Below are 10,599 nucleotides of genomic sequence, written 5' to 3' on the forward strand. Positions count from 1 at the left end.
TTATCCAGGGAACTATCCCATAATCAGCTTCTAAACGCTGACACCATTGCATACACTAGCAAGATTTTGCTGAAAGGACCCAAATATAGCTGTCTCTTGTGAGATGATGCCGGGGCCTAGCAAACACAGGAGTGGATGTTCACAGTCAGCTATTGGATGTATCACAGGGCTCCCAATGGAGAAGCTAGAGAAAGTACCCAAGGAGCTAAAGGGATCTGCAACCCTATTGTTGGAACAACATGATGTACTAACCAGAACCCCGCAGCTCTTGTCTCTAGCTGCATATGTATCGAAAGATGGCCTAGTCGGCCATCTATGGAAAGAGAGGCCCATTGGACTTGCAAACTTTATATGCCCCAATATAGGGGAATGCCAGGGCCAAAAGAATGGGAATGGGTGTGTAGGGAAATGGGGGGCGCTATGGGGGACTTTTGGGATAGCATTGGAAATGTAATTGAGGAAAATATGTAATAAAAATATTTAAAAAAAAAGAATTGCAGGAGAACACTGCTAAACAGGTAGAAGACATTAAAGAGGAAGTACAAAAATCCCTTAAAGAATTGCAGGAGAACACTGCTAAACAGGTAGAAGACATTAAAGAGGAAGCACAAAAATCCATTAAAGAATTGCAGGAAAACCAGACCAAACAAGTGATGGAATTGAATAAAACCATCCAAGACCTAAAAAGGGAAGTAGAAACAATGAAGAAAACCCAAATTGAGGCAACACTGGAGATAGAAACACTAGGAAAGAAATCTGGAACCATAGATACGAGCATCAGCAAAAGAATACAAGAGATGGAAGAGAGAATCTCAGGTGCAGAAGACTCCATAGAGAACATCGGCACAACAATCAAAGAAAATACAAAATCCAAAAAGATCCTAACTCAAAATATCCAGGAAATCCAGGACAAAGTGAGAAGACCAAACCTACGGATAATAGGAGTAGATGAGAATGAAGATTTTCAACTCAAAGGACCAGCAAATATATTCAACAAAATTATAGAAGAAAACTTCCCAAACCTAAAGAAAGAGATGCCCATGAACATACAAGAAGCTTACAGAACTCCAAATAGACTGGACCAGAAAAGAAATTCCTTCCGACACATAATAATCAGAACAACAAATGCACTAAATAAAGATAAAATACTAAAAGCAGTAAGGGAAAAAGGTCAAGTAACATATAAAGGCAAGCCTATCAGAATTACACCAGATTTTTCACCAGATACTATGAAAGCCAGAAGGGCCTGGACAGATGTTATACAGAAACTAAGAGAACACAATTTCCAGCCCAGGCTACTATACCCAGCCAAACTCTCAATTACCATAGATGGAGAAACCAAAGTATTCCACGATAAAACCAAATTCACACATTATCTTTCCACGAATCCAGCACTTCAAAGGATAATAACAGAAAAAAACCAATACAAGGACGGAAACCACGTCATAGAAAAAGCAAGAAGGTAATCCCTCAACAAACCTAAAAGAAGACAGCCACAAAAACAGAACACCAACTCTAACAACAAAAATAAAAGGAAGCAACAATTACTTCTCCCTAATATCTCTTAATATCAATGGACTCAACTCCCCAATAAAAAGACATAGACTAACAGGCTGGCTACAGAAACAGGACCCAACATTTTGCTGCTTACAGGAAACTCATCTCAGAGAAAAAGATAGACACTACCTCAGAATGAAAGGCTGGAAAACAATTTTTCAAGCAAATGGTAGGAATAAACAAGCTGGAGTAGCCATTATAATATCTGATAAGATTGACTTCCAACCCAAAGTCATCAAAAAAGACAAGGAAGGGCACTTCATTCTCATCAAAGGGAAAATCCTCCAAGAGGAACTATCAATTCTGAATATCTATGCCCCAAATACAAGGGCAGCCTCATTCATTAAAGATACTTCAGTAAAGCTCAAAGCACACATTGCACCTCACACAATAATAGTGGGAGACTTCAACACACCACTTTCACCAATGGACAGATCATGGAAACAGAAACTAAACAGGGACACAGAGGTTATGAAACAAATGGATCTGACAGATATCTACAGAACATTTTATCCTAAAACGAAAGGATATACCTTCTTCTCAGCACCTCACGGTACCTTCTCCAAAATTGACCACATAATTGGTCACAAAACAAGCCTCAATATATACAAAAATATTGAAATTTTCCCATGCACCCTATCAGATCACCATGGACTAAGACTGATCTTCAATAACAAAATAAATAATAGAAAGCCAACACACATGTGGAAACTAAACAACACTCTTCTCAATGATACCTTGGTCAAGGAAGGAATAAAGAAAGAAATTAAGGACTTTCTGGAGTTTAATGAAAATGAAGCCACAACATACCCAAACTTATGGGACACACTGAAAGCATTTCTAAGAGGAAAACTCATAGCTCTGAGTGCCTCCAAAAAGAAACTAGAGAGAGCACACATTAGCAGCTTGACAACACACCTAAAAGCTCTAGAACAAAAGGAAGCAAATTCACCCAAGAGGAGTAGACGGCAAGAAATAATCAAACTCAGGAGTGAAATCAACCAAGTGGAAACAAGAAGAACAATTCAAAGAATCAACCAATCGAGGAGCTGGTTCTTTGAGAAAATCAACAAGATAGATAAACCCTTAGCCAGACTCACTAGAGGGCATAGGGAAAGTACTCTAATTAACAAAATCAGAAATGAAAAGGGAGACATAACAACAGACCCTGAAGAAATCCAAAACACCATCAGATCATTCTACAAAAGGCTATACTCAACAAAACTGGAGATCCTGGATGAAATGGACAAGTTTCTAGACAAATACCAGGTACCAAAGTTAAATCAAGATCAGGTTAATGATCTAAACAGTCCCATATCCCCTAAAGAAATAGAAGCAGTCATTAATAGTCTCCCAACCAAGAAAAGCCCAGGACCAGATGGGTTTAGTGCAGAGTTCTATCAAACCTTCAAAGAAGAACTAATCCCAGTTCTTCACAAACTATTCCACAAAATAGAATCAGAAGGTACTCTACCCAACTCATTCTATGAAGCCACAATTACTCTGATACCTAAACCACATAAAGACCCAACAAAAATAGAGAACTTGATTCTTACATTTGCCTTTCTCCATCTGGTAATCTCTGGCATTAGTTGTTATAGGTGTCTCTGACTGGAGCTTATTCCTCCTGTGATTCTGTTAGCCTCTGTTAGTAGTCCTGGGAGTCCAGCTCTCTCCTGAGTCTCAGTGGTCAGAGTACTTTCTGCAGGCAAGCTCTCCTCTTGTGGTGAAGGTGCACAGAGGTCTGGCATTCAGATCTGCCTCCTGGCTGAAGATGAAGGCCCGAAACAGGTCCTGTCCCAGAAGATGTGTTTCCTCTGCAGTCCACACGCTCACCTGCACAAACTGGTCTCTCAGGGACCGGGACACAAGATGGCTCTCTCACCAGCTTTGGCAATCAGAGCCCTCCCAGGTGGCCACCCAGCCTTCCTCTGGTGGGGAAGGTGCCCAGATGTCTGGAGCCCAAAACAGGGTCTGTCCCAGAAGCTGTGTTGCTTTTGCAGTCTGCTGGCTCACCCTCCTCAGTCCCATGTTGTGTTTTGTAAAAAAGAAAAGGAAGCCAGGGATATGTTTGGTGGAGGCACGGTATGGTGTGGGGGAAGGACGTTCCTCTGTGGGGCCATGGTGATGGATATCTTCCCCCTGAGGTACCAGCCACACAAAGAGTTTAGTATAAAATATTTACAGCATGGGGAGTTGAGGGGTAGTAGAGACAGAGAAAAGCAGAGAAAGAGGGAGAGAGAGGGGGGAGAGAGAGACAGAGACAGAGAAAAGCAGAGAGGTGGGGAAGACAGAGAGAGAGAGAGAAGAGGGAGAGGAGTAGAGGCTGGCCATGAGCAAGTGGAGAGAGAGCAGGAAGGGGAATGGAGAGAGATGGAACAGAGGGGAAAGGGGGAAGAGAGCAAGAGTGAAAGGATGGGGTGAGCACCCCCTTTTATAGTGAGTCAGGCATACCTGGCTATTGCCAGGTAACTGTGGAGCAGAACCTAGAAGAAATGCTAACAGATAAAAAGGCATTACCGCACAACCACCAGTTTTACTTGTTGGACTTTTTCCAAATAGACATCTTGTTTAGCCTAAGAAAGTTAGGAAGGTTATCAAATTCTTTCATTTCATTATTATCATTCCCACTTTTGTTTCAGGAAGTGTTTAAATTATATTTTTACCAAAAGTTTGGAACTGAAGCTTTAACTCATTCAAGCTTTGAAAAATATCAGCCAAATAATCTATATGGAAAGGCCTGGCATCAAATGCAAAGCAGTTTGTCAAACTTGTCTCATTGTCAATGCTACATCACATATACTAAGATGTCTTCATATGACTTGGGCTTTTCCCAACATGATACTTTTAGGATAATCACTCTACTTAGGGTAGCATGCTTCCACAATTCTAGAAACAGCAACTATCTGGACCAAAACAAACATGGCACTTATTTTATTGATGATAGCAATCTCAGGGCCCACTCATATTCAAATGAATGAAAAAACAGGTTCTCTCTCAGTAAGGAGTCAGAAGATCACATTTAGATCATGTCTAGCTGAAAGAAAAAAAGCAGCACTGAAAAACATTTTTGGAAAATATAATCTGCCACAGCCAATTTCTGAAAGTTAGGAAAGAATATGGACAATAAATTCTCAATGTCACAGGTCCTTCCAATCTCCACTTACCTTCTGCTCTCATATGATTAGTGTGCCACAATAACTTCTTGGGTTATTAATAAAAAATGTTGGAGCCAAAATCCAGTAATTCTGATAAGATACATATGTTTCCCTTTTTCCAGTGGCCACATTTTGTGATAACGCATAGAGTTTTGCCATGGACTCTCACTGACAAGTGCTAGAGGAAAAACAGAAGTGCTGAAGATGCCTTTGCAGGGTCGTTTCTTATAATCCCAAGCCTCCCCTTCATTCACTCACTGTAAAGATTATCTTTTATACTAAAGATAATGTTTACCTGTTACAAAACTCCAGTAATATAGATCTGGTATTGTGGCCCTATGGACACAGGTTTCTATCAACACACAAGTCATACTTCATGCTGCAAAGTGACCATTCCTGGTCCAGTTAGTAGCAGAAATTATAACTGCTTCTTTGGACTAATGAATTTTGCCAATAATTCTCACAGCCTATCTCAAGCTACAAATGAAGTGGCTATGCAGCCAGTTAAAATTCTCTGGTTAGCAGCAAATGAAGACCATCAAAAAAAAAAAACCCACAGCTAGGCACAGTACAAGAGAGCAGTGGATCTTGGGAGCCTAGTACCATCATCACCTTCACATATCCTTCATCTATGGCCTGGGGAACATCTCAGAAGAGAAAGTGGAAAGATTGTAAACCCCAGAATACCAGTAAGTCTACTATGAAACAGTTTCTCCTAGATATGGCTGCATAAACAAGGCCAGAACTATAGAAATAGCAATGGACATGCTAACATGGAAGGGAGAAATTTTAAGAGTCTCCACCCCTAGATTTAAAAAAAAATGCAGGTAAATATTGACTGCTGGGAGAAGGAAATGATGATCCCCTTATTGGTTGTCCAATGCAGAGTGGTCAGCCTCGAAACCATATACACACAAACAACAAAAATGAACTCAACAGGAGATAAATATACATATGTGTATGTCTGTAACAAATCCGATCAAAGAAAGAAGTTGTCAATTTGAGAGTGGCAGGCATGGAAGGTATTTGAAAAAGGATAACTTAGAAGCCTGGCAGAAGGAAAAGAGGAGAAGTGATGTAATTCTATTTCAATTAAAACATTTTAAAATCTCTCCTTGCAATGTACAAAAAGACACTTTGTCCACAGTCTTGTTCTTATATCAGTCAGGAGCAGAGCAGATGGCAGTCCTTTGTTCATCCTAGCTTGATGCCTGGCTCGATGACCAAACTGTCTTATGCCTAGGACTCATAAAAAGCAACCCAAATCAAATCAAATCCAGGCAGTGAAGCACTGGAGGAGGAAGACAGAAATCTGTGAACCACCGTGCCACTCACAGACCTGCCCTTCTGTCCATGGCACAGGCAGACCACTAACACCCACTTGCCAGCACACCATGCAGCATGGATGAAGAATGTTGCCCAGTGGCCAGCCTGAAGTGGAAGCCACCACAAGGTGCAAGTATGTGGTGCTCAGATGGGAGAGAAAGAGAAGTGGAGCAGCTAAGCATTATGGAGAGAGATGGAACTAGAGACCTGAGGGTGGAGAGGAGTAGCCTTGTTATGAGTGGCCAGCCTAGCCACCTAGGGCCATGGTGAAGTCCACTGTGGGCCATGTCTGGGTCTGTGACTATGCAGCAGCAGGGGTTGGGACTGTGCATAGCTGTCCCTGCCCCTCATCGGATGGAGTCAGTGCTCAGAAGAGCTGGCCCCATCTCTCAACAGTGGTGACACTCAGGAAAGCAGAACTTGCACCTTACCTGGTCAGAGCAGGGGCAGGTGAGCCAGCTCAGGAGGTGAGAGTTCAGGAGAGCTGGCCCCAGGCATGGGTCTGAGAGTGACATCTTGTCACCCCTTACCCGTCACCATTTGCAGTAGTATGGAGACCTGACCCTGAAATCATGAAAGCAGGAGAGCTGACCCTGCCCCTTGCCAGCTGCAGCACCTGAGAAATGAGGCTCTGCACCTCATCTGGGCAGCACAGTAGAGCTTGCCCTGGTTGAGGGGGTACAGGCAAGTCATCCCTGAGGGAGACTTGGCCCTGCCACTCGTCTGGCGAGAGGTGGCATGGGTGCAGGGGTGATGCCCTCTCCCTCCTCCCCTGAAGTAGCAAGGAGAACTTGACTCTGGGGTTATAAGGGCAGGAAAGCTAGCCCTGCCTCATCACTGGCTGTAGCACTCAGGAGAGAGGGCCTATACCTTGCCTGGGCAATAAATAGAGTAAAGCTGGCCCGATGGCAAAGACACAGGTGAGCCAACCCCTCACAGGCTGCAATACTTGCAAGTGTGAGACCCAAACGTTGACTGGGCAGCACGGTGGAGCTGGTTCTGGAGGGATGGGTGTGGGTGAGCCATCCCAGAGGTCATGCGAGCAGGAGAGCTGACCCTGCTACCTGCTGATGGCAGCATTGGGTGGACTAGCTGGAGCAGTGCTGGAGAGCTTGCTCTAGTGGTGCAGATAAGCAAGAGCTCAGCTACCACCCAAGCCCAGATCCAGGGCTCTGAATTGGCCCACCCCAACATCTATATCATCTGCAAATGTTTGGGACATGTGAAAGGACCTGTTCTGCTGATTCAAGGCTGCAGGCTCTCCATGAATCAGAGCAACAATGGGATAACCAGGAGGAATCCCAATGAGCATCCAATATTGATGGTGTCACAGAAGCCAGGAACCTCAAACCAGATCAATGTCTCATCTCACTGAACATCTGCAAGTGAAGATGTGTGGGCAAAGGGGCATCCTGTGGGACACACTGACATACTACAACTTCCACGATGAGATGCTTTCTATGTGTTTTGTTGTTGTTTGTGTGTTTTGTATTTTGTTGAGGAGGTTTGACGGGTGAAGGTCAGATATGAGAGGATGAGATGAGAGGGCCTGAAGTGCATGATGTGAAACTCACAAAGAATCAATAGAAAGTTAAAAAAATTAAAAAGAAAAGAAAAACTCATGGGTTATACTACTGAAAAATAAAAATAAAATGCATGCTGGGTCCAGGGAGATCTGTTATGCTTTGCATTTTACAGGTGTGTGAAACTACCTTCCTTCTCATGGTCCCTTCTCCCCCATACTACTAAAAAGCCTTGCTTTGCCATCCTGTGACCTTGGAGCTTCCCAGGGAATCGTGGACCAATGTGCTCAACCACATTTCCATTGCTGAATATCTCATTCCAGAAGACCTCTATGGCATCATTACCTGCAGTTTTCACCACGGAGCCTATCAGACTGACATTTGGAGCTTTTCCCACTTCCATCAATTGCACATGATATTCAAGTTTTCTAGCACTTTCCTCCTTTCCATCAATCTATTCAAGGATGCTTTCGTATTAAAGCGATAGTTGGGTTCCAACGTGTGTACAGTTTTGGAATGAGTTGCATAAATAAAACTGAAGGGCAGGCTAGAATACTTTGGGGCCATGTGCTTTAACCAAGAGGATATTGCATTGTGGCTTTCAAATAATCCTAATGTTGCTTTTATAGGAAGGAAACATTTGTGTCTCATCAATTGTATGTATGGTGACACATTTATCTTAAAAATAAAAATAAGCCTTCATAGTGGTTATAATTCTGTATATTAATTACATACAGAGAGCTAGTAACATTCTATATTATCTTTAAATATATATGACCGTAGATGACATCACTTCATGACTTTATCTCTGCATTATAAAGATGAAAATGTAGTTTGGAATAATAAAAATGTAGATACTCACAGCCAACCATCTGACTGAGCACGAGTACCCCAATGGAAGAGCTAGGGGAAGGGATGAAGAAACTGAAGGGGATTACAACCCCATAGAAAGAATAACATCAACTATCTGAACCACTCAGAGCTTCAGAGACTAAACCACCACCCAAAGAGTATACACAGAGGAATCTGTGACTCCAGATACATATGTAGCAGATGCCTTATCTGGGTTCATTGGGAGGGGAAGCCCTTGGTCCTGTGGAGGCTCAATGCCCCAGCATAGGAGTGGGTAAACTGGTGGAAGAGCACCCTCATAGAGGCAAATAGGAGGGGGAGAAGAGGGATAGAATGGGGGTTGTGGAGGGGTAACTGGAAAGAGGATATTATTTGAATTGTAAATGAATAAAATGATTAATAAAATAAAAAACAATAAATATTTTTTTTAAAAAAAAAGAAAATGTAGTTTGGAAAATATACAGAACAGAAAAGCTTATTGGTGAGATTAGGTAAAGCAGGGGGTTCTGCAGAAGTTCCAGTTTTTAAATTGTCTTCATCTCCAGAATCATTTCAAAGTCAGTACCTATGGGAATAAAGTCTTGAAAGTGCCACTCTCCTGATCAGTAGGTGTTATACCCCTCAGGAATTCATTAAAGGAAGACAGCAGGGATGGTTTCCTTTGGTTTGCTTCCTAAACGGAAGTGCCTAAAAGTGTACAAATGACTGAAAAATGTTGTTTTCCTAGAACACATAAGATTTTTTTTAGTCCATATTGCATAAAGACCATAATGGGCTTTGTGGCTCCTCCATATTCTCCAGGCTTCTTCTACAGTTCAAGGACAGATGTTCCAGCTACCAATCTGTCAGCACGTGCACACGTTTGACTGAGAGCTTTCCTGGCTCTGTACAGTGTGCTTTGCCCAATGTGAAAGGTAACCCTCAATCAAAGGGTTGGAGTTGGAGTGCAACCACCTCAGCTCCTTGATTCCGCGGGTGGGATCTTTAGAAAGCTATTGACTGAGCTGCCAGCTGCCGATAACGTTGTGAGAGCACCCACAGCCATTTTTAAGTGACTGTTGCCCTTTTCTCCCAGTGCAGCACCAGGAGCTGAGAGACTCCACTTCTGCTCCATGCTAGCCCACCCCAAGCCGAGAGCTGCTGGCAGAGGACTACGCTGTTGCTGATCACAGTGGAGTAAAGAGCACAAATAAAGGCTTATGGAAGGACTGGGTCCTGAGTCACCTCAGGGCAGTTCCAGGTCACATGTACCTCTAGACTATGTGACATTTAGATGTCCCAGGTCACCCCAAGACAGATTATACTCTAGTCCTCTTTTGGCTTCATGACCTGTACTTGGAAGCTCTTATGAGACCTTCTTAACCTTCAAGAGAAAATAGATGATGAATGTTCAATGGTGTGCAGAATGGGCATGCTTTCCTACTCAGCCACACCAACAAGAAGCCATTGTGTCTTGGGTAATGAACCAAAACTCTAGCTCTAGGAGCAAGTCATTCTCTCACTGTCTCTCCTTTCCCATCTCGTTCTTTCTTCCCTCTTCCCCATGGCCCCTTTCCTTTTCTTTTTCTTTTTCTCATTCTTTCTCTCAGATTCTCTTTTTATTCCTTTGGCAGGGGTCTCACCATGTAGGGCTGCCTGCCTGACCTGGAACTTAACTATTTAGATAAGCCTGGCCACGAACACAGAGCAATCTGCCTGCCTCTGCCTTCTCAATAGTGGGATTACAGACATGGCTATCTCATTCTGCTTGCTGTATCAGGCATCCCAAGGAAGTGTCTCCTGTCCCAATCCTCTGTTTCCAGCATCACAATGTGTGATTTCAGCTGATTCACTGGAATCAAGAAGTTGGCAAATAACCATAATATCTGAGGACCAGAGACTGTTACATAATCATCCTTTGGTGGAGACAATGAGGTCATATGTTTGCCCATCTAATTGCTGATCAGGGACACGTTTGATTGCAAATAATTTGCTCGCTGGCCCACAACTTAATTACTAAGTGTCTGAATCAACAAAGCTTTTAGATGTAGGTCTTGCCTAATGGTGCATTTGTTAGAGATCATTGCCTTCATTTGGCCCCTAAATGAAAGGTCTGGGGGATATGAGGGACCACTGCCAACACTGCTCTCAATGACCTCATATTGGAAAATATGCCAATTCCCACGGTTTATTCTCTAGCCAGC

Source organism: Mus caroli, unplaced genomic scaffold (assembly GCF_978045245.1).
Source record: "Mus caroli unplaced genomic scaffold, Mus_caroli_1 scaffold_5, whole genome shotgun sequence".
Taxonomy (NCBI): Eukaryota; Metazoa; Chordata; class Mammalia; order Rodentia; family Muridae; genus Mus; species Mus caroli.